The sequence below is a fragment of the Elephantulus edwardii genome, unplaced genomic scaffold, assembly GCF_000299155.1.
Source record: "Elephantulus edwardii isolate Elephantulus edwardi_28Jun2011 unplaced genomic scaffold, EleEdw1.0 scaffold00599, whole genome shotgun sequence".
NCBI lineage: Eukaryota > Metazoa > Chordata > Mammalia > Macroscelidea > Macroscelididae > Elephantulus > Elephantulus edwardii.
This window is the reverse complement of record NW_006400349.1, coordinates 79,532-103,743: the sequence shown is the minus strand read 5'-3', so window position 1 is coordinate 103,743 and position 24,212 is coordinate 79,532. Positions and strand designations below refer to the sequence as shown.

General features: G+C 40.1%; 4 non-coding genes and 1 pseudogene across 4 annotated transcripts; 3 read left to right on the top strand and 2 right to left on the bottom strand.

Moving 5' to 3' along the window:
- Nucleotides 1–8,551: 8,551 nt before the first annotated feature.
- Nucleotides 8,552–8,625, bottom strand: TRNAI-AAU. Its single transcript has one exon. It is a non-coding gene; the product is annotated as a tRNA-Ile (tRNA).
- A 314-nt stretch (nucleotides 8,626–8,939) lies between these two features.
- Nucleotides 8,940–9,013, bottom strand: TRNAI-AAU. The gene has a single exon. It is a non-coding gene; the product is annotated as a tRNA-Ile (tRNA).
- An 11,645-nt stretch (nucleotides 9,014–20,658) lies between these two features.
- On the top strand, nucleotides 20,659–20,740 carry TRNAS-CGA. Its single transcript has one exon. It is a non-coding gene; the product is annotated as a tRNA-Ser (tRNA).
- A 1,525-nt stretch (nucleotides 20,741–22,265) lies between these two features.
- On the top strand, nucleotides 22,266–22,338 carry TRNAR-ACG. The gene has a single exon. It is a non-coding gene; the product is annotated as a tRNA-Arg (tRNA).
- The window catches only part of LOC102877669, a 9,657-nt pseudogene continuing 7,724 nt past the window's right edge, over nucleotides 22,280–24,212 (top strand).

Genomic DNA, 24,212 nt, shown 5'->3' with positions numbered 1-24,212 from the left:
GAGGCATAGCATTCCCTGATCTTAAAATCTATTATACAGCCATAGTAATCAAAACAGCATGGTATTGGTACAATTGGAGACACATAGACCAATGGAATAGGATAAAGAGCCCAGAAATCTATTCATTTTCCGAAAGTGAGTTGATATTTGTCAAGGAAAAGAAACTTATCAAATGGAGAAATGACAACCTCTTCAATAAATAGTGCTGGTAAAACTTGGCATCTACCTACAGAAAATTAAAACAGGATCCACATCTCACACCATACACAAAAATCAACTCATGGTGGATGAGAGATCTAAAGATAAAACCTCAAACCGTAAGTGTCAAGATAGGACCAAACTTAGAATCCCTAGGCCTATGACATGCATGTTGTTGTTGTTGATTACCTTCTGGTCGAGCACAACTCATAGCGACCCTATGAACAAAAGGCCTGAAGCCCTTCTACAACTACGAACATTTATCAACGTTCATAGAGTTTCTGGAGGTATGTTATTTAGGAAGTCGATGCCAGTCCTGCTTCCAATACAGCCAGAAATGTACAGCCAGGAGACGATAAAAATCAACGAATGGGACCTTTCAAAAATCAAAATCTGATGTGCATCAGAAATTTTTCCCAACAGAATGGGGGGGGGGGGAAGACTACAAAGTGGAGAAAAACATTTGGCAATGACATTTCAGATGAAGGTCCCAACTAAAGTTTACAGAATGCTATAGGACCTCCACAGGAAAAAAGCTGATAAACCAATAACAAAATGGACAAAAGACATGAAAAGACTCTTCACAAAGGAAGATATTCAGATAACCAACAGACACGTGAAGAAATGTTCAAAATCACAGGCAATCAGAGAGATATAAATCAAAACCACAACAAAATACCATCTCACTCCCATAGCACATCTTAACAAGCAATGTTGAAAAGGATGTGGAAAGGTGGGAACTCTCATGCACTGTTGGTGGAATTTTTAAATGGCACAAGCAGTTTTGCAAGGCAGTTTGGCATTTCCTAAAAAAGCTGAATGTCAAAATCCCATATGACCCAGCTGTTCTACTACTAGGAATATAACCAAAGAAATCAGAATTGAGACATGAACATAGGTATGTACACCTATGTTCACAGCAGTATGATTCACAATAGCAAGAAAATGGAAACAGTTCAAATTGCCATCAACTAACAAATAGATTGAAAAATGGTGGTACATTCACACAATGGAATACTATGCAGCACTAAGGAACAACAACTTTATAAAGTACTGTATAACATGGAAGAGTCTAAAGAGCATTATGCTGAGTGAAATAACCCAGTCTCATAAAGACAAATACTGCACAAACATTATTATAAAAATAGAAGGATAACTGGTCGAGATGTATATACATGTTCAAAAGGGGAAAAGGAAGGAGAGAAACCTTTAGATAGCAGAAATTAGTGGGCAGATGGGGAAGTGAAGAAATAGGAAAGATTCAATTGGGCCTTGAAAAGATGGGATAATTATAGACAGTAGTATAGGTAATAATAGTGAAAGCCTGCTGTCAGAGACCTCTCCAAAGTACTGAAGAGTGACGATGTCAGTCTGGAGATTAAGGTATATCTATCTACCTGATCCAGGCCATGTTGTTGTTAGGTGCAATGGAGTCGTTTGCGACTCATAGCGATCCTATGTACACGAGCCCTAAAAACCGTTCTATCCTGTGCCAACCTCTCCATCTCAAACACGCTCATTCCCATCACTCCACTCACAGAATCGATCCATCTCATTGAGGGTCTTCCTCTCCTGCGCCGTCCCTCCACTCTCCCGAACATTATGTCCCTCTTCAAGGACCAATCCCTCCTTGCAACATGCCCAAAGTATGTCAGACGAAGCTTCAGAATCGTTGACTCTAAGGAGCATTTTGGCTTCACCCTCTCCAGGATCCAGGCTTTGTAATTACTGGTTATGTGTCAGAAAGGTTGACAATGACTAGGGCTGATAGAAGGAAAATTGATGCCTTTGAGCTGTGGTGCTAGAGAAGAGTACTGAATATACCACGGACTTCTAGGTGAAGTCCTTCCTAGAGAGGGTGAAACCAGACTGCTCCTTGGATGCAAGGATACTGAAGCTTCGTCTGACATACTTTGGGCATGTTGCAAGGAGGGACCAGTCCTTGGAGAGAGATGCTGTTCATGTTTGCAAGGGGTGAAGGGACAGTGCAGGAGAGGAAGACCCTTGGTGAGATGTATTGACTCAGTGACTGGGGTAATGGGGATAGGTGTGTCAAAGACAATAAGATTGGCACAGGTTAGAGCAGAGTTTAGGGCTGTTGTAGGATCACTATTAGTCACAGGCGACTTGACAGCACATAACAACAACAATATACAAATTCATATATAATATACAATATACATACATAATATACAATATGAATGACATACATAATATACAATATGAATGATTGTATGCAAATCATTAAAAATATGAGGAAAAAAGAACAGCCGGAGTTGAGACAGAATATACGGTGCTCAAATTATTTAAAGTTTGACAAAATATGGCAATTAAATGAAAATTTCTTCTTATAGAGAAAATACATGCTATTTACATAGAAAAAAAAAAAACAAAAAACAACCCAGTGCAAGCCAAGTCAAGAAAGCAGCCCAGATAAAATAAACTTTAACAGAAAAATTCCAAACAAAAGAAAAACATACTTTGAACATAGGTTATTTATTACTAATTGCCTTAAGGGGTTATTTTCCTCTTGTTTTTTTGTTGTTGTCTTAAGTTTTAAAGAACTAGGTTTATAAATTCAGAAGGCCTTTTAAATATCAGTCTTTTTATTGTAACTTGAGTGAAAGTTTATGAAGCATATTGGTTTTTCTAATAACAGTCTTTTGACAAATGTATAAAATTCCAGGTGAATCAATGAACCCATTGTAGCATTAACTCAAAGAGCAGGAGAAGAAATAGTTTGCCTGTAGGTAAAAAAAATAAAATAAACATTTAAATACTTTTTTCAGAATTCTACTTGTAAGTCAAATACTTTTTCTAAAACATATTTATGAGCAAAAGATCTGAACCAAGTCCTGTCCTGTGCCATCCTCACACTTCCTGACACACAAGAGCTCATTGCAGCAGTCACTGTAACAACCCACCTGGTGTAGGCCATGGAATAACACCATAAATCAAAGACAGCAATTCTTTATTCATCTATACTCATTGTCCAGCTTTCATATACATCTGAGGTGATTGAAAATACCATGGTTATTTGTTCCCTTTTTAAATTATTATTATTTTAAACATCCTAATGATGTTGGTTGTGCTTTGTTTTTATGGGGCTTTTTTTTTCTTTTTTACTTTAAACATTTTTTAACTAGGTCTTTTGCAAGAAATCTAGAACACCAATTTGTGAGGATAAACTCCATTGTTGGGGACAACTTACTCTGTTTCTTTGGGGGAAATGATGCCTGAAAGAAATGAGTAAATAAAGACACAAGAGACCAACAACTTAAAAAGACAAAACAACACAACAGGACAGGACTGGACCGGCAAGACAGGACAGAATTGGACCAGCCCCGGGCAGTTGTGCTACCTTTTGGAAACAAAGAGATGGTTCACAGAGAAATGAAAACTTTAAGGGTTACATCATAGAGCCCAGGCGGGCCAGGTACAAGTAGAAACATCAAGATTAATATAGGGCTTGGATGAGCTGGGTACATAGTTAGATACATTCAACCAAGACTTCTTTGTATTCATAAACTGTGCTTTCTCTCATCTTGCAACAACCTTATCAAGAGCAGGAATAATAATGAAAGTCAGTGTCTAAAGATGTATGAGAACCTCTTGCAATCTTCCTTCTCAGAGTGCCTTGTGAGATCTGCTTGCAGTCTTCTTTCTGAAGAGACCTTCTGTGTGCAAGGCACACGGCCATATTCTAAGGATGCAGTCCTTTACATTCCATGGTCCTCTACAATCCATTGATTAGGAAGCATAAAGAACCTAAGCAGCTTTTGAGTTGAAGAATGGCTTTAAATTTTGGCAAAATTTGGGAGTCCACAGCTTTCTGATCAACCTTGCACTGTTCTGTAGTTTCATTTCTCCTTCTCGAAGATTTCACCCTCCTGCTTGTCAGTGCCTTCTCCTTAGAGACTAGGATGGTGAAATTTCATCTCATATACTTTGGGCGTGTTGGTAGAAGGGTCTAGGCCTTGGACAGATGGAGAATAAGCATTACAGAAGAAAAATCCTCAAGAAGATGGATTGAAACAGTGACTGTAACAATTGGCTCTAGTGTAACAGAGATAGTGAGGATGGCACAGAATAGGGCAGGATTCAGATCCATTATTCATAGGGTTGCTATGAGTCCTAGTCAACTCAACAGCACATAACAGCAACATGTTAGTTTGCAATAGAAATGAATCACAAATGGCCCCTGTGTATTGATCCCTAGTTGTTTATTTCTCTAGTGGCCCATTGATCCCATCCCAACCCAACAACTCCCTCCCAAAATAAAGTCCAGTAGTATCAAATTCAAATTTTGCATATCCAATTGCTTTAAATATAGCTCAAATAAGTAGATCATTCGCCATTTGCCTTCTCCCCAGGTTTTTTCAAGCTCTCTCTCTCTTTCCTCTTGCTTCTCTTAGACTTCTTGCTTTGAGTGACCACCCACTTCCTGTCATTGCAGATTCATATTACCGTCATTGTTAGATGTCATCAAATGGACTAGGACTCATAGCACACTATGAACAAGAGATCTGAATGCTGCCCAATCCTGCACCACCGTCACCATATTCTCAATCCTGTTGTCACAGACACTGTGTCAATCCATCTTGTTGAGAGTCTCCTTCTCTTTCTCTGACCCTACATCTTTTCCAGCATTATGTCTTTTTCCAAGGACTGCCCCTCCTGTTAAGATGCCCAAAGTAAGGTTCACCATCCTTGCTTCTGTCTTATTGAGCAATATTACCATTTAGTGGTGATGTTGTTATTGTTAGATGCCATCAAGTCAAATGTGACTCACAGAGACACTATGAACAACATATTTGAACCCTGTCCTATCCTGGGCTGTCTTTATCATTTCTGACATTTGCTACAGTCACTGTGGCAATCCATCTCATTGAGGGTCTTTCTTTCTTTTGCTGACTTTCCATCTTTCCAAACATGATATCTTTTCTAAGAAATAGCCTCTCCTAACAACATACTCAAAGTATGTGAGATGAAGCTTTGCCATCTTTGCCTTCAAGGCAACACTCAGGCTGCGCTTTCTCCCAAATATATCTGTTCATTCTTTTAACAATCCATCAGATATTCAACACCATTTCCCTCCACCAGAACACAAAGGCATTAATTCTTCTTCTGTCATCCTATTAATTGACCAGCTCTCAGATGCATATACAGCGATTGAAAAGACCATGGCCTGAATCAGGCACAACTTAGTCCTCCAATTGACATCATTGCTTCTCATGTTAAACATAATCTTTTATGATCCACATAGTGGATAGTCAGTAAAGCACAAATAGCCATTCTTCTGGTATTCTCTGCTTTCCTTCAGGATCTGTATAACATCAGCAGTTATATCCCTGGTTCTAGGCTCTTCTTTGCAAATTACAAAGACATTTGGCTGTGTGAATCACAACAAACTGTAGCTAATATTGAGAAGAATGGGAATTCCAAATAAATTCCAAATATAGACATTAAATAAAAAAAGGAATGAGAATCCCAGAACACTTGATTGTGCTTATACGAAGCCTATACCTAGACCAGGAAGCTGCCATAAAAACATAGCAAGGGAACACCGCATGGTTCAAAATAAAGGAAGGAGCACATCTCCATATCTTTTCACTTTATATGCAGGATAGATCATTCAGGAGGCTGGACTTTCTCAAGAACAATGTGGCATCAGGATCAGAAGAAGACTCCTCAACAACCTGAGTTATACAGATGAAACAACCTTGATCACCAAAACTAAGGAGGACTTGAAGTGTTTGCTAAAGTCAAGGACTGCAGTCTTCAATATGGATTGAAGCTCAACATCTAGGAAACAAATGTTCTCATCACCAGGCCAGTAGACAACACCATGATAGATGGAGAAAAGATTGTCTTTTTTGTCTTGCTTGGATTCATAATCAACACTCTTGGCACCAGCAGTCAGCAAATAAAAAGATGAGTTGTTTGGGGAATGTCTGCTATCAGGGACCTCTTGAGAGTGCTGAAGAGCAGTGATGTCAGTCTGGAGACTAAGGTATGCCTGATCCAGGCCATGGTCTTCTCAATTGCTTGATATGCATCTGGTAGCTGGACAGTGACTAAGGATGACAGAAAAAATAATTAATGCCTTTGAGTTGTGGTGCTAGAGAAGAATATTGAACATACTGCAAAATACCAGGAGAACCAACAGAAATTTCCTACAGAAGGTGAGACGAGGTTGCCCCTTGGAGGCAAGGATTTTTAAACTCCATCTCACATACTTTGGAGCATTTTTCCAGGAGAGACCAGTCCTTAGAGAAAGATATCATGCTGGAAAGGGTAGAGGGCCAGCACAGGACAGGAAGACCTTGGATGAGATGGATTGATGCAGTGACTGTGACAGTGGGGCCAGGTGTGTCAGAGACAGTGAGATTGGCTCAGGATAGAGCAGAGTTCAGAGCTATTGTTCATAGATTCACTGTGAGGCATATTGGATACAACAGCACCTAATATCAGTAACAACTCTATTCTAAACCCAGCTTGAGCTTCTGGAAGTGCTCTGTCAATATACTGTTTTAGTCATTTTTGGATGATTTTCAGCAATATTTTACTTACATGTAATATTAATGATACTGTTCAATAATTTCCACATTCTGTTGGATACTCTTCCTTGGGGATGGGAAGATATATGGATCTCTTCCAGTCAGTTACCTGACCGGCTACACATAAATCAGAGTGACTACATCTCAAGAAGATACCATTGGAGAGCTCAGTTTCAGCAGTCAAAAGCAGAACAGGTGCTACACTGTGAAACAAATCATCTATTACTCATGTACAAGTTCAAATTGAGACCAAAGAAAATTAAAACATGTCCACAAACAAAATATGATCTTGACTCTATCACACCTGAATTTAAAAATCATATTAAGACTAGGTTTAAGCATCAAACACCAGTGATAAAATACCAGAGGAGTTGTGCAGATATTATCCATGAAGAGAACAAACGGTCATTGCAAAGATGGAGGAGAAAGAAAAATGAGAAAAGATTGAAAATTGCTTTAGAGTGTCAAGAAGCCAGTAGAAAAGAAAGAGATGCTGAAGTAAAAGAGCTGAACAGACAATTTCAAAGGGCAGCTGGAGAAGACATAACAAAGTCTTATAATGGAATATGTAAAGGATCTAGAATTGAAGAATAAAAAGGGGGAAACTCAGCATTTCTCAAGCTGCAAGAACTTCAAATCAAATTTAAGCATTGAGTTAAATTACTTAAATATGCTATGGGCAAACTCTTAAATGATTCAGGAAACATCAAGAGAAGATGAACAACATCTATGTCTATCTATCTATTTATCTGGTGAAGTCAAACTAATACATAATTGAGCTTCGTTATCTTTGTGCTTAATAAACAGACAATTGAAAAGGAAAAAAAAGAGAGAGAGAGAGAAGATGGAGGGAATACACGGAGTCACTGTACCAAAAAGAATTGGGTATGATACAAACATTCCAGAAAGTATGACCAAGAATCAATGTTAATAAAGGAAGACATTCGAGCTGCTCTGAAGGAATTGGCAAATATATGGTCCCAAGTATTGACGGAATACCAACTGACATATTTCAACAACAACAAACAAACAAACAAACAAACAAAAACCAGATGCAGCCTTGGAGATACCAGATTGTGCCAAAAAATCTGGAGTATAGCTACCTTGCCAACTGACTGGAAGAGATCCTTATTTATTTCCATCCCAAGAAAAGTGATCCAACAGAATGCGGAAATTATCAAACAATATCACAAATATCACATGCAAGCAAAATCTTGCTAAAGATTATCCAAAAACGACTAGAACAGTACATCAACAAAGAACTGCCAGAAATATATCTGGATTTAGAAGAGGCTGTGGCGCTGAGGATATCATTGCTGATGGCTACAGCAAAGTTCAAAGCCATTGTTCATAGGATTGCCATTAATCGTAATCGATTAAAAAATCGTAATCGATTCAAGAGCACATTAACAACAGCAGTCTTTTGCATACTTTTCATTCTTAGCAGTAGGGTGAACTTAAAGGCTTCAAATATTTAACTTCATATCTATATGATGGCTAGCTAAATTAAAGTAGCCATACAGAAAGCTAAAACAAGATCCACATCTCACACTATACACAAAAATCAACACAAGGTAGATCAGAAACCTGGGACTGAAAACTCAAAACCATGTCTTTAAGAGACAAACTGAAATCTAATTTCTTTAAAAATAAAGGCTGATAGCTTGAATGGGAGGACCAACAACAACGTTCAATATAACGCCTAAATCGGTTAGGGGTGCACTGGATAGGAGAAGTTGGAACTCAATTAGAATAATTACAAAGCAAGTTATTGTTAAAAACACCAATAATCGTGGCCCTTACGGGGATCGAACCCGCGACTGTGGCGTTATTAGCACCACGCTCTAACCAACTGAGCTAACCGGCCAAACAAGTTTTGTTGTTTTTCTTTTGACGCTTTACTACGATATGCCAAAAATTTTTTTCAAAAATAATTTTTATTTTTCCAAATATTTGTTAAATTGGTATATATTTGTCCCCCTTTAAATCAATTTCCTTTAAAAACTACATTCTTTAGTGAATTATTTCCTTAAAAAAGATCATTTCTAAAGTAAAATTGGGAATTAAACTACTGGATAAACAAAGATCTTGTTGTCAGGAGACTAAATGTCAGGAGATATAAAATAGTAAGAGACAAATGCTTACAGGAGAAGAAAGGGGGGGGGAGGAAGTACTACAAAACGGCCCATACGGGGATCAAACCCGCGACCTTGGAGTTATTAGCACCACGCTCTAACCAACTGAGCTAACCGGCCACCATACTACTGGCTTTTTTCCATATAAATCTTTAAACTATCTCCAATATTCATTTCTGTTTCTAGACTAAAAATAAGGTTTTCCGATCTTCATTTCTTTGCATAAGGAAAAGGAAAAGAGAAACCCCTGCCTCCAGCACGAATGAACCTCGTCTTTCCGGGAAACTATTTCACAGTGTTGATACTGAACGAATGAACCTCGTCTTTCCGGGAAACTATTTCACAGTGTTGATACTGAATCAAGAAGACTAGGAATAACATCATGAAGCGGGGCTACCCTTCTACTCTGGAAAGGTCTGAGTCAAAGGCGAAGCTGCTCGGAGTCTGAGATCGTAGAGAACAGATAGAATAAGCCGTGTATGCTCGGAGAACTGGTTCATGGCACGCAGGATGTGGATTCTTCGCCTCCACTGCGGATCCTTCCCGATTTGACCACAACCCAGAATTCCCAGCCACTCGGTAAAGTGCCAAACGCGGCTGCAGTTGCAACAATCGAGGGCTTGGGGGTACCCGAGGGCCTTGCCAGAGTCAGCTGAGCAGAATAACTGTTGTGGTTTGGTTTGGTTTGGTTTGGTTTGGTTTGGTTTGGTTTGGTTTGGTTTAGTAACAATTTTTAAGTGTGGGAGAGGTGGGGTTGGGGAGGCCTTATCTCCGGAGTATCTGCCTCTTTGCAGGGCACAATAAGATTCCTAAATCAAAAAGGGAAAACTAGAGGCCAGGGCTTGTCAGGAGTCACAGGCCATTATCTGGGTCAAGAGATAAACTCTTAGATGGTGATGCTCAGCAATGCTGAGACCTTGGACCTTTGACCTTTGACTCAAGGGAAACCCCAAGTCTCCCAGAGAGGTGTGCCTTTCCTAGGCCTGGCCTGGTTCATCTGGCGTAAGGTGTCAACCCAAGAAGAGACTAGAAGGTCAAGTAATTCCTGATTGTATTCTCTTTGCTCTGCTGGATCCTACAATCCTCCTTTTCCTACTTTTGTATTCGTTTGTTGCTTTAGTATTATCTGAGCCAGTCAACTATTCATTGTCTTATTTACCATTTAAAAATTTTGAGTTTTAATTAAAAAAAAGCTATAGATGGGCACAGTACTTCAACTTTGCTTTTGCATCCTCCATTGTATCTTCCTTTTTCTTGTATTTCAGTATTGCACATTATTAACATTGAATAGGAAAATCGGATTTTCCAATTCTTTTAAAACTAAGTACTTGCTTTTGATAGTTTCTCTCTTGTCCTCTATGCTAGTAGTTTCTTGTGCTTTATGCCGCTACCCTTCTGGCTTGACAAATCCCAGGAATTCTCTTGCTGATGCTTTATTGCTAGGATGAAGAGAATTTAGTGAATTCTCTTAGCTCTCCCACCCCTTCCACTGGATTCTAACTGAAAGCAACCTTTCCAATAGGTTGCTAAATAGGTAAATTTTAGAATAAAGGTAAACAGCTTCCTATGTCTTCTATGGAGCAACTGGTGGAGTGACCTTTGCTAACCCACCACGTAACCCACCACACCACCAGACAGGCTAAAATCTAGAGAAGCCTGGACGGATTTTTCATTTTCTTATCATGCCTCCCAACTGCAGAAGGTCTTGCATTTTCAAGTGCATCAGTGAGACTTCTCTCCACTTTCCATCCTGCCCACACTTTTTAAAATTTTTTTTTCTTTACTATTTTTATTATTTTGTGTGTGTGCACCGTCAAATCGGATCTGACTGGTACAGGAGGAAATTTTCCCTCCTTCTTCAGCAGAGCATCTGGTGGATTCAAACCGCATAGCCCACACTCTCTTTTGAGATACTCTCCTTGAACAATCAGTAACAAGTGGGAAGTTGGACTTCAGTGGTTTCTCCTGTCCATCTGTCCATCCACCAGAGTTGAAGGTAGACACAGGTCTCTTGACTCTGATATAAGACCTTTTTCTGAAGTTTGTTATTATTAGGTGCTATAGCATGCTGCTAGGAGAGGCCATTCCTTGGAAAGGAATATTATGCTTGGAAAAGTGGAGGGACAGTGAAGGAGAGGAAGACCCTTCACCAGGTTGATTGACACGGTTATGTAGCAATGGGCTAAATTGTGGCAGAGATAACGATAGCACAGGTTAAAAGCGGGTTCAGATCAGCTGTTTGTAGGGTCCCTATGAACCTGACAACACCTGATGGGTTCCAACTCTGTGTGACCCTGTCTATACAAAATGAAACATTACTCTGGCCTGCACCTTACAGTCCTTATTATGTTTGAACCTATTGTTCCAGCCACTGTATCAACCCCTCTAGTTGATGATCTTTCTCTTCTTCTCCAATCTTCTTGTTGACTTGTTATACTCTACCAGCAAAAGAGGAAATTCTGATAATGTCGTCTGTAGGGATCTTGGCAGTCCATAGTATGTTCAAGACTCTTCTCCAGCAACACAACTCAAAGATATTAATTCTTCTTCTTTCATCCTTAGTTAGCATAACAAGTAGTTGTGAAGACCATGGCCTGGATCAGGTACACCTTAGTTTCTAGACTGGCATCATTGCTTTTCAGTACTCTGAAGAGGTCCCTGACAGCAGATTTTCCCAATGCAATTCATCTTTTGATTTCCTGACTGCTTATGCTAAGAGTGTTGATTGTGGAGCTGAGCATGCTGTAATTGTTAACAGCCTCAATCTCTTCTCCATCTATCATGGTGCTCCCAGTTTGTCCAGTAGTTAGAATCCTTTTCTTCTTGATGTTGAGCTTCAATCCATATTGAATACTACAGTCCTTAACCTTCTTCAGCAAGTGCTTCACACCCACCTCAGTTTCAGCAAGCAAGGTTGTATCATCTGCATAATGTAGGTTGTTGATGAGTCTACCCCCAATCCTAATACCACATTCCTCCTCATAAAGCTCTGCTTCCTGAATTATCTGTTCTTCATATAGATTGAAAAGGAATGGAGACAGGATGCCTCCCTGACACACTCCTTTCCTGACTTTTCCATGGACTGCCAAAAGAACAAATAGGTCTGTCTTGGAGAGGGTGAAAGCAGGTTTCTCCCTGGAGGTTAGAATTTTAAAGCTCCATCTCACATATTTTGGGCATGTGGCCAGGAGAGACCCATCCTTGGAGAAAGACATCATGCTTGGGAGTTGGAGGGACATCGCAGAAGAGGAAGACCTGGATGAGATGGACTGAGATAGTGAATGGGGAGATGGGGGTTGGTGTGTCAGAATTAGTGAGACTGGCTCAGGACAGGGCAGACTCCAGAGCTGCTGTACATAGGGTCACTATAGGCCGCAGATAACTCAACGGCACATAACAACTAGGCTGTAAGGGGTTGCACTGCCAATCCAAAATTTGCACTTCACCTCTCTAGTGATTTGAATACAATAACACTCTATGAGAGAAAAATGGACAATTTCTTTCCATGCAATTTACAGCCTCAAAAACCCAGTAAGCTTTGAGTTGGTTCCAATTTGAAGGCAATGTGTTTGAATATTTTGAGCAGGAAAAGAAAACTCTTCATTATTGCCAGTTGGAGTTAACAGGCCCAGATTTCCCAATAAGAAACCTGTTAAATTCTCCTAGAATCCTAATTTCTGGACGCATGGAGTCAGTGTAATGATCAGCCAAGGCCATTTGTCCTTAGGTGTCCTGAAACATAGAATCTTTGATAAATTGGTTCCTGGGAATCACCCTAGAATCAAATATGGTCTGGATACATTAGTAAGATTCAGTGGCATTGGGCAGTATGTTTTTCTAAATAATTCTGTCAGTTTCAAATAAACAAACACTCCAAGGATGAGACTCAGAATGATGTTTATAGTAAATTATTAATTTTTTTAGTTGTTTTTCAAGATAATGTTGTATAGAAATCTTTCTGACCACAGAATTTTTTGTTTTATCACTTCCATTCCAATCCTTGTTTCTTTTTAAAAAAAATTATTATTAATTTTCAATGAAAATTTACATAGACCTTGGATTTCCATTCATTCACTGTTGTACATTTCTCCCCTCCCAACCCTCACCCCCAATACACTCCCCTCTTGAAAAAGTAAAAGAATAGTTCTTTCCTTGTTTACAATCCCTCCCACCAGATCCACTCCACTATGCAGCCTTCACTCTGGACTCCCATCATGACAAAAATACCTAATCACAAACCCCTTTTAAACAGTTTTCTCCCTCATCTGTTTCAATGCAGTATACATTATTGAACCCATCTTTCTCAGTCTCCCCCCAACCCCGATGTCAGTCCTGTGTTACAACAGTGGCAGCATGCAGTATTTGTCCTTTTGTGACTGAGATACTTCACTCAGCATAATGTCCTCCAGGGTCTCCCATTTTGAATAATATTGCATGAGTTGTTTATTTTTTAACGCAGCATAGTATTCCATTGTGTGAATATACCACAGCTTCTGTATCCATCCATTTGTTGATGGGCACTTGGGTTGTTCCCAACTTCTTGCTATTGTGAACAAAGCCTCAACAAACATGGGTGTGCATATGTCTGCTCGGGTGTCAGTTATGGTCTCTTTGGGGTATATTCCCAGTAGTGGAATTGCTGGGTCAAATTCTATTTGCAACTTTTTGAGAAAGCACCATACCACCTTCCACAGTGGTTGCACCATTTTACACTTCCACCAACAGTGAATAAAGTTTCCATTTTCTCCACAACCTCACCAGCATTTGTTGCTTGCTCTTCTGAGACATTTTTCTATTCTTACTGGGATGAGATGATATCTCATAGTTGTTTTGATTTGCATCTCTCTTAGAGATAGGGATTTTGAACATTTCTTCATGTGCTTGTTAGCCATCTGAATGTCTTCTTTGGTGAAGTGTCTGTTCATATCCTGTGCCCATTTTTCAATTAGATCAACAGATTATCTGGGAGGCTGGGCTCTATGAGGAGAAATGTGGGGTCAGGATTGGTGGACGATTTATCAACAATCTGCGTTATGCGGATGACACAACCCTGCTTGCTGAAACTGAGGAGGACCTGAAGCGCCTGCTGTAGAGTGTCAAGGACTGCAGCCTCCAATATGGATTGAGGCTCAATGTCAAGAAGACAAAGATTCTCACCACTGGACCAATGGGCAGCATAAGGATGGATGGTGATGAGATTGAGATTGTACACAGCCTTAGATTGCTTGGCTCCATAGTCAACAGTCTTGGCACCAGCAGCCGGGAAATTAAAAGGCGCATTGCCATGGCAAAGTCTGCTGTTAGGGACCTCTCCAAAGTGCTGAAGAGCAGTGGTGTCTCTCTGGAGACTAAGGTGCATCTAATACAGGCCATGGTCTTCGCAATCACCTGTTATGCATCAGAGAGTTGGACAATGACCAAGGAGGATAGAAGGAGAATTGATGCCTTTGAGCTGTGGTGCTGGAGAAGAGTATTGAGAATACCATGGACTGCTAGGAAAACAAATAGATTTGTCCTGGAGAGGGTTAAACTGGGTGGCTCCTTGGAGGCAAGGATTCTGAGGCTCTGTCTAACTTACTTTGGACATGTAGTGAGGAGAGACCGGTCCTTAGAGAGGGACATCATGCTTGGGAGGGTGGAGGGACAGCGCAGGAGAGGAAGGCCCTCTATGAGGTGGATTGATTCAGTGACTGGGATAATTGGGATGGGAGTGTCAGAGACAGTGCGATTGGCACAGGACAGAGCGGAGTTTAGGGCTGTTGTACATAGGGTCGCTATGAGTCGCAGGCGACTCGACGGCACATAACAACAACAACAACAACAACACCTTTATCTTGTTGTGGTACCAATCTTTGTTTCTAATGATGATGTCCTTAAGACTTGGTATAAAAATGTTTTGAAGTTCTCTCATCTTCAGAACATTTTGGATTCAAAATGTTCTTACAAATCATATATTAAATACACTTCAATACATAACACTAAATGTCAACCCATTTCTATTATATTTCTGTTTCTACTATGATTTTGTTATTATTACTCTAACACCATTTAGCCTGCATTATTTCTGGGAAGTAGTGAGAATTTTGGCTCCTCATATGGTCTCCACCAACATGTCTCTGGTGGAGGGGGATTCAGTTACTGTTGTGCAATGGTGATAGTCCTGACCCTCCACAAGAGCTATTCCATCACCAACCCAGCAGGGAGTAAGAGAGATATTTCATTACTGTTATGAGATCATGAAAACCGCTGATTATCTACTTCGCTTTCTCTGATACCATCTCAACAAATGTGCTGAGTCACTTTGTTACAGCCTCACCATAATAGAAGTCTAGGCTCTCCACTGGTCTTTGCTGACATGAATGAGAGTGAGGTCAAAGTATATGACCACAGCCAAATGATTATTGTCCGATTTTTTTATTTTTTCTGTCTTGCTGAGTTATCCTTGGGGCTTTTATTTGTATTCACCAAATGGTGTTTTCATTTTCTAGCCTCTTCAGGTCCAAGTTTATGATGCAAAAAGAAAACTTGGGGAACTTAACACCTTATCATTCCTCTGGCCTCAGTCTGCCCTCTTTCTTCATCTTTAAATGTAGTTGTATATTTGCTTTTTACATGTTGTTGGTTCTGGGTGCAGTTGAGACAAAGCAGACTCAGAGTTGGCTCACATAATGGGTTTTCAGAGACTATAAATTAATCAGAAGATTGCCTATTTTTCTCCCAATGAGCAGCTAGTGAATTTGAACTGCTTACCTTTGGGATTGTGGCACAACTCCTTACTCACTAGGCCACTAGAACTCATAATGTCCAGAATTCTTTAGGTCCCTGAATAATGCATATAGTTTGCATTTGTCTACTACCCAACAGTACCATGGAAGAAGGCTTGGTGATATACTTCCTAGAAGATTACAGTCAAGAAAACTACATGGCATTTGCATCTATTGTGTCACATAGGGTCACAATAAAATTGACTTGACAACGGCTTTGGTTTTCGTTTTAGTTCCGAGATTGATTGATTTTTTTAGTTCAGGAATTTTAATTGTATGTATCAGGAGGAATAGAGAAAAGTCTATATACTTCATTTTCCCAGAGCCCTGATATAAATATAGGGTTTTTTTCCTATATTTATTTTTATTACCCTGAATGCAATTTGGAGACATGAGCAGAGATCAGACTTATTATCTAACAGAGTAATAAGAACATGTCCATTTTTCACCTTGATTCTACTCCCTCAATGGGATGAGAGTCAGAGGTTCTTTACACATACAGAGAGAGATCTGAACTGTGGAGGAGGAACTGATGCAATGCTGGGAACATGGGAGTTTATCCTTCATCCCAAAAAGGGGAAAAAAAAAAGGAATTAGAAATCTTAGAAAGAGAAGATTCCTAGGCTCTTACTCTTTAAAATGTAAATAAATGTCTCCAGGATGGAAGATAAGCATCTCCAGGTTTAACAACCTTTAGAAAGTATCCTAGTCTAGTTCTAATATCCGTAGAATGTGAATAAGGAGCAAATTGGCCTAGGGAAATAGACATTCTCTAGTGTGCTAATTTTCTTGTCTGGGAAGTCAAACTATGCAGAAATATGGGGGGGGGAATCTTAATAATGTTTCAACCACTTATCTGTCTGTTTGCCTTATTTTGGTGACTAGCCTGTTGATGTGACACTAGATGCTAGGCCCTTGGTATTTCCAATACCAGCAGGGTCACACATGGTGGACAGGTTCCTGACTAAGACAGACTAGGAAAGGGGCCTGGCCATCCAATGCTGAAATATTGAAACCTTTTTCAATTATGAAGCATTTATTTGGATCTACAATCAACACCCATGGTAGCAGCAGCCAAAAAATCAAGACCACTGCATAGGGAAAAATTGCTGTCAAGAACCTCTTCAAAATGCTAAATAGGAATGTCCCTTTAAAGTTAAAGTGTGTCTGACCAAAGTTCTGGTATTTTCAATTGCTTTCATATACATATGAAAGTTGGACAATGAAAAAAGAACTGATGCCTTTAAACTGTGGTATTGGAAAAGAACATTGCGTATAACATTATTGTTGTTGTTGTTGTTATGTGCTCTCAAGTTGCTTGTAACTCATAGCGACCCTATGTACAACATCTCTGAACCATACTCTATGCTGTGCCAACTTTATTTTTTCTGACACACCTACCTCCATTACCTTAGTCAAGTGCATCCTTTGCATTGAGGGAAGGTCTTCCTCTCCTGTGCTGTCCCTTCAACCCTCCCAAGCATGATGTCCCTCTCCAAGGACTGATCCTGCCTTGCAACATGCCCAAAGTACGTCAGATGGAGCTTCAGAATCCTTGCCTCCAAAGAGCAGCCTGGTCTCACTCTCTCTAGGTTGAACCTGTTTGTTCTCCTAGCAGCCCATGGTATATTCAATACTCTTCTCCAACACCACAGCTCAAAGGCATCAATTCTCCTTCTGTCATCCCTGGTCATTGTCCAGCTGTCTGATACTTAGCAAATAATTGTAAAGACCATGGCCTGGATCAGGCCGTAGTCTCCAGACTGACATCATTGCTTTTCTGTACTCTCGAGAGGTCCCTGACAGCAGACGACCAATGCGATTTGTCTTTTGATTTCCTGGCTGCTGGTACCAAGCCTGTTGATTGTGGAGCCAAGCAAAGTGTACCGCCAAAGAACAAATCTGTCTTACAAGACTTGCAGCCACAACACTCATAAGGAGCACAAAAGGTGAGATGTGTCTCACATATTTGGGGCATGTCAGCAGGAGGGGCCAGTCCTTGGAGAAGGACATCATGCTTGAAAAACCAGTGGTTCAGAAATAAAAAGAGGAAGAGTCTTAATGAGACAAATGAACATGGTGACTGGAGCACAGCGGAGATTGTGAAAATGGCAACCGGTTGGACAGTTTCTGTTGTGCATAGGGTCACTGTGAGCTGACTCTTTGGCACCTATCAACATTCTGTTCATTTTGCGTTTCTGACCATTTGCTTGAATTGCTTCTGTGATTAGCTCTTTCTGAACCCTTCCCATCTCCTTTGCTTCTGCAACACCAATTTTCTGGCTTCTTCCTATTTCTATTTCAATAACACGTTAGTCTCTTCCTCTGAATACTTCCTAAACATGTTTCCCAAGAATCCCTCCTCAGTGTTTTATTCTCTGCACCAGTGTCTCAGACACTTGTGAGTCTTAGATTTCTTTGAGAATCTAATGGATTCACCTCCACCAGGGTTTCTCCAACTCCTCCACAAGGTAACTGTAGACTCATGTTGCGTGCGGCCATCCAGTGCAAGGCCCAGTTGTGTATATTTTCACCAAAATGATAAAAATTAATTATCTTACCTATCTAATGTTGGAGAAGAGTATTGAATGTACCATGGACTGCCAAGAAAACAAACAGATTCATCCTGGAGAGGGTTAAACCAGGCTACTCCTTGGAGGCAAGGATTCTGGGGCTTCGTCTGACATACTTTGGACATGTTGTAAGGAGAGACAGGTCCCTGGAAAGGGACATCATGCTTGGTAGGGTGGAGGGACAGCGCAGGAGGGGAAGACCCTCTATGAGGTGGATTGATTCAGTGACTGGGGTAATCAGGATGGGTGAGTCAGAGGCAGTGAGACTGGCACAGGATAGAGCAGGGTTTAGGGCTGTTGTACATGGGGTAGCTATGAGTCACAAACGACTCAAAGGCACATAACAACAACAACATCTAATGTTGTCATATCAGACACTACAAGTATTTTACACTTGATCTTAGCCAAAAGGCTGAGAAGCGATCCCACAAGTAGATAATTTTAACAAACAGAAGCTTATTCTCTTACAATTTAAAAGGCTAGAAGACCAGGATCAGGGCTCCAGCTCTAGAAGAAAGTCCTCTCTGTTGGTTGTAGAGGAAAACCCTTATTTCCTTCAGGATCTGTAGGTCCAGTCTCCATGTGTCCGGGCCTTCCCCAGTGTCAAAGAGTTTCATCACACAAGAACTCTAGCCAAAAGGAAGCATTCCACTTCTGGCAATTATTCCTTGATGGTACTAAGAGTCTCCAACCTCAGTTCGCTTTCCTCCCCTTTTATCTCTACAGAGATAGAAGGTTTTACTTGTCACACGGTTGCAGGTGGAAGAACTCCCCTTACATCTGATTAGGGTTGGAATTAAATTAGGGAGTATTACATTCCACCATTAATCCACACACAACAATTTGGCTTATTAGATCATGGGGGGCTATTGCATAGCTTCCACATTATATCATTATATAGAGATGTTTGGGGACAATTCAATTCATGCCACGGGAGAATAAGATATTATTTCAAAAATTCTTAACAAAGAAAACAAAAAGATCACACCTGTTAACTGTTCACAACACTGCTACAAAGGGATGTGTTTTCAGATTTTAATAATTAAAGATTTTAATCACTTTATTTCTTCAAAATGTTAAGAAACAATGAGATTTTTTTTAACCATAAGGAAGTAGAAGGATATTGTCTTTTTAAATATTTGCCTGATAGATATCTGTAATTGTTCTTTGTGATAGAAAAGATGTTCAAATACTAATCTGACATATATATCATAATATCATCTCAGATTTTCACGTTGTACTGCCCCCTCCAAATTGTCCGTTGAGTCTACAAGAGCCTTCTTGTTGTTAGCCGCCGTTGAATTGAGCATGATCCTATAAACAACAGATCTGAATCGTGTCCTTCCTGAGCAACATTCTATTGTTTTCTTTTTTTAATTCCCACTCCTTTCTAAGACTGTGGGAGAAAGTGGACTGAAAAAGACTCTTACAAAGACAAACTTTATAAAAAATAGTCATTTACAAGTACATTCTGCAACAACTATTTTTTCCCTCATTTGGAGGGTCTACATTTATAGACTTATTTGTCTTGTATAGAAGACAAAGGAGAAGAAAGAGCAAGGATATGCGGGGAGCAACAATGACTTGCAGGAGAATACTGCCAATTAGTGGTATCAAAGAAGGTACAAGAAACTATCTAGAACTGAAAGGGATCTCTGACAAAAGCTCAAAGAAGACAAAGAAGAGAAAGCCCGCGGTGGTTGCTTTGGACGACGTCATTTCGGACTAAAGGCTGTTCCTCCCACGGTTTTTGGTTGTTTTGGGGTTGGTTTGGTGGGGTTTTGTGTAGTGGATGAGGAGGAGGACTTGCAAATCCATCTTAAAGCAGAAAAACATGAGAGAAAAGTCTAGTTAAGGAAAAACTCATAAAAGCCGTGAAACAAAACAGAGCAAGCATGCACACATAAACAAACACCCTTGGAAAGCTGTTGTTTGCAAACTTGAAGTCTAGGGTATTTAAATTCTGTGAATTCAAACAAAAATAGTCTATTCATCAGTAATTAATCTAATAATATAGGAATAATTAGATTCTTAATCTTTCAAATAATGCTGCAGAGAGTACGTTGTAACACAATATGCATGTGCACAGAGTAAAAACATGAAAAACCAGAGATTCTTGAGGATCTGGAATACTGTACTCTCTCAAAGAGTTGAGATTTAGTAGCTGGAGTCTGCGGAGATGGGATGAAACTGAGCGAGATTGGGAAGGCGTTAGTGGTGAAATCAGAAGAGGAATCTTGGAGAAGTATTTCTTTTTGTCTTTTGGAAGTAAACATGCCGAATAAATAGAAAGAAAGGAACTCAGATCAGGTCAGTGAAGCTGGATAGTAAAACTGCGATTTGAGAATAGCAATAGCAAAAACATGGACATATAAACAAGAACTTTAGAAGTATGTAATTTCAACCTATAAAGCTCTTAAGACGGTAAGCTGTGATGGCCGAGTGGTTAAGGCGTTGGACTCGAAATCCAATGGGGTTTACCCGCGCAGGTTCAAATCCTGCTCACAGCGGTCCTCTATGTATTTTTTCTGAGCTACAAACAAAAGTAAACAGCATAATTTACAAGAGCAGACTGTTTCTTCTCCTCTGCTCGGAGAAGCTGATACATTTCACTAATTAACCAGGGCTTAGCCATTGCACCACCAGGGCTCCTTATTTCCTTGTTTCCCAGAAATTTTACCTTTTCAAGAGGACAGCATTCTGCCCCAAGTTTTACGGTGGTTCTCTTACCTTTTCCCAACAGTTTTCTGTCGCTTCACCGACCTGCAGTGCTCAGTGTTCAGGTCTTTTGGTTCTACCTTTGGTCTGCGCGTCTTGGAGCCAGAGGCCCTTCGGATCCACCACCCACTACTCAGCCTTGCTGACAAGCTCCTTTTGTACTAAGATTGTTAAACTTGAAAATAGCAGATCCGAATGACAAGGAGATGTGAGGAAATGTTAACAATCTGGGAATAAACTTCAACGTGCTATCAATGAAAGTGCAGAGAGCTTTCTTTAATAGAGTTCTTTGATACCTCTGCTTTTTAGCAAAGAAATAAAAAGTCAAGTACGGATAAGTAGAAGTCATGAAGATATGTTATTATAAATATCCTTTGGATAAGAGAGGCAAGGCGCCAGGCACCCTTAAAAATATGAAAATTAACAAGACCAAGTGCACACAGTGTGGCCAATATTACATATCTAATGAAAAGGAGTGAAAGTAAAGGCTAATCTGTGAATTTAAGTCAAATCTTGGGTTAGAGGAGCGGACAGCTTTCCATTACAAATATTTCAGGATATATATTGTTTTTTTCAAAAGTGTGGACAGCCTTCCCTTACAAATATTTTCTTATTTTCTTTGAAGTGCCCAGTTCACCTACAACGTGTATTTTTGCTTTAATTCTATAATTCCATCTACTCTGCTTTCTAAGTTTCTCTGAATTTGATTCTTAGAAAGATGAATCTGTATTGCTTTAGGGAGTGTTTCTGAACGACCTTATCTGCTCCATTGAGCGGAAAATTATTTCCTCCTTAGAAAGTTATGAGTCTTTGGAGAATGAAATGGAAAAGACATGAGTAATAACATTGTCTTTCACTCCATTTTAATTTTCATTATACCATAGTTACTGACCCATCCATCCATACACAGCATCGGTATCCAATATAAGGAAAATGAAACTATTTGCTGTGCAGTCCAATGAATAAATTTAAACTTTGGCAAGTAGGAATAATCGACACAAGCGCACACACAAATGGGAGAGGGGCGGAGGAAGAGAAATTCACAAGTGGAGCAAATGTCACTGTCACTCTTAGATATGCAAACCCAAACCCTTCAAGTTTGCAGATTGATGGATTCGAACCTGAGCTTTCCTTGTCCGCAACCGGACTCGAACCGCTGCTCATCCCTAAATGACGTTTAGAAGTGGACATTTCCTTTTTAAGAATAGTAGGACGAATTGTTCAGAAATAGACCTTTTCTACAACCCACAGTGTTGAGTCTTTCATAGCTAAATATTCGTAAAGAAAGGGGGGAAATTAAAGTCCCAGCTACAAGGAGGGCCAGTGGCGCAATGGATAACGCGTCTGACTACGGATCAGAAGATTCTAGGTTCGACTCCTGGCTGGTTCGTCCGGTTGGTTTTGGATATCATGTACCCTACACATTCTCCGTTTATTTCTTCCTCGCTTCCTCTCCCCCCCCCCTCCCCCCCCCCCCATCAGTCTTGATACTGGTAAAGTCTCAAAGCATCTCTAAAGGGTATTTTGCGTGATAATGCCACACAGCAAAATCTTTCCTGCTTTAAGTCTGATGTGATGCTAAATTAGCTCTCTTCTGAAACAATTTCCTTTTACCTTGTTTCTTTCGCTGATACCAAAAAAGACTTGGCTGAAAAAACACTCTCAAAGTTTTTAAAATCAAGGAAAAATACGAAAAATTTACTACTATTTTCACCCTTAACGCCAGCCCTTTCAGACTCTACTACATAACTTTCTATTCTCCATTATATTTCCTGGAGAGAAAAAGAATGATCATCGACTCGATAACATCAGACAAACACTCGATTTGTCCCTAAGTCTGGACCAGATGAACAGAGCTCGCCTTGTGCGACTACCCTCAGCCTACGCTGACGCAGCCAGGGCTCGAGTGTCCCCAAGAAGAGCGCGCAACTGTGTGTCTGTGAAGGACAGACAAACAGACAGGGTAGGTTAAGTTTGGAAAGTTTCAGACAAGGTAAAAAGGAAGACAGTGAGAATGTAAAGGAAAGTAGCAGCTCTAGGATGCCTCTTAAAACAGAGAGACGGGCCTTTTTTTCAGGTGTTCTAGAAGAGAATTCCTGTCATTAGGGACAGAGTGGAGGGAAAGCAAGGTGAAATCAGGGAAAAAGACACAAAGAAGCAAAAGTGTGGGTATATACCTATTTCTTTAGTTTACCAAAGCTTGCTGACTTTGGACAATGTGTTCTGGAAAGGACGCTGAAAAATGAAACGAATGAACGCGGCCAGATCACATTTGATCTAAAGTACATAAAGTAAAAACTAACAAAACAGAAAAAAGAAACTGTGATCCAAAATTATTGTCGGAGATGTCAATGTTCCTCTTTCAGTAAAAGAACCAGCAGATAGAAAATGTTGTTGTTTGGTGCCGTCGAGTCGTAGAGGACTCATAGCGACCCTATGAACGAAGGTCCTGAGCACTATTCGTACATAGAGTTTCCGGAGGCAAGCCATTTCGCAAGTGGATGCCGCCCCTGCTTCCAGGCTTGATTTAGTCGGGAAGCTCCAGCCAACACTGTCCACCATGGGTACCCATTATTACCACGATTGACACATCACTGTCAGAGTCTTCAGCATCACAGCAACCACGAGTTACCTCTCTACAGCAATGCACAGACCAGTGCTATACCACCTAAAAGAATGTCTGACAGGAAAACAATTTGAACCCGGCCGAGGGCCGCAGGTGAAAATTACCCACCTTCGGCTTGGTAGCATAACTTCCTTTCCACTAGGCCAACGTAGCTCTCTCTTTGTCGAGTTGTAGACGACTCATAGAGACCCTATGAACGAATGGCCTGAGCATTGTTCGTACATAGAGTTTCCGGAGGCAAGCCATATAAGTAAAGATATAAAAAGAATACCAAACAATTTGACTTAGTTGTTCTTGACTAAGAACAATGTACCCAACAAGAGCTATATTTACATTCTTTTTTATTACATTTGTAACATTCATCAAAATAGAGCATATTCTGTGCCAGTAAAACATTAATAAATTTCCAAGAATTCAAATCATACCAAGCATATCCCTTTGCTCTAATGGGAAACAATTTCAAGGGGAAAAAAATCCCCAAACTTGGGAATTATCTAGAAGACACCTAGGAAATCTATGACCCCAAGAAAAATATATATAGAAGCAAATCTTTCTAATTGTAATGAAATAAGTGTAAGTATTGACTGTGTTCAAAAAAGAAGTTACTTCCACATTTTCCTTCTCCAGAGAACCTGTTT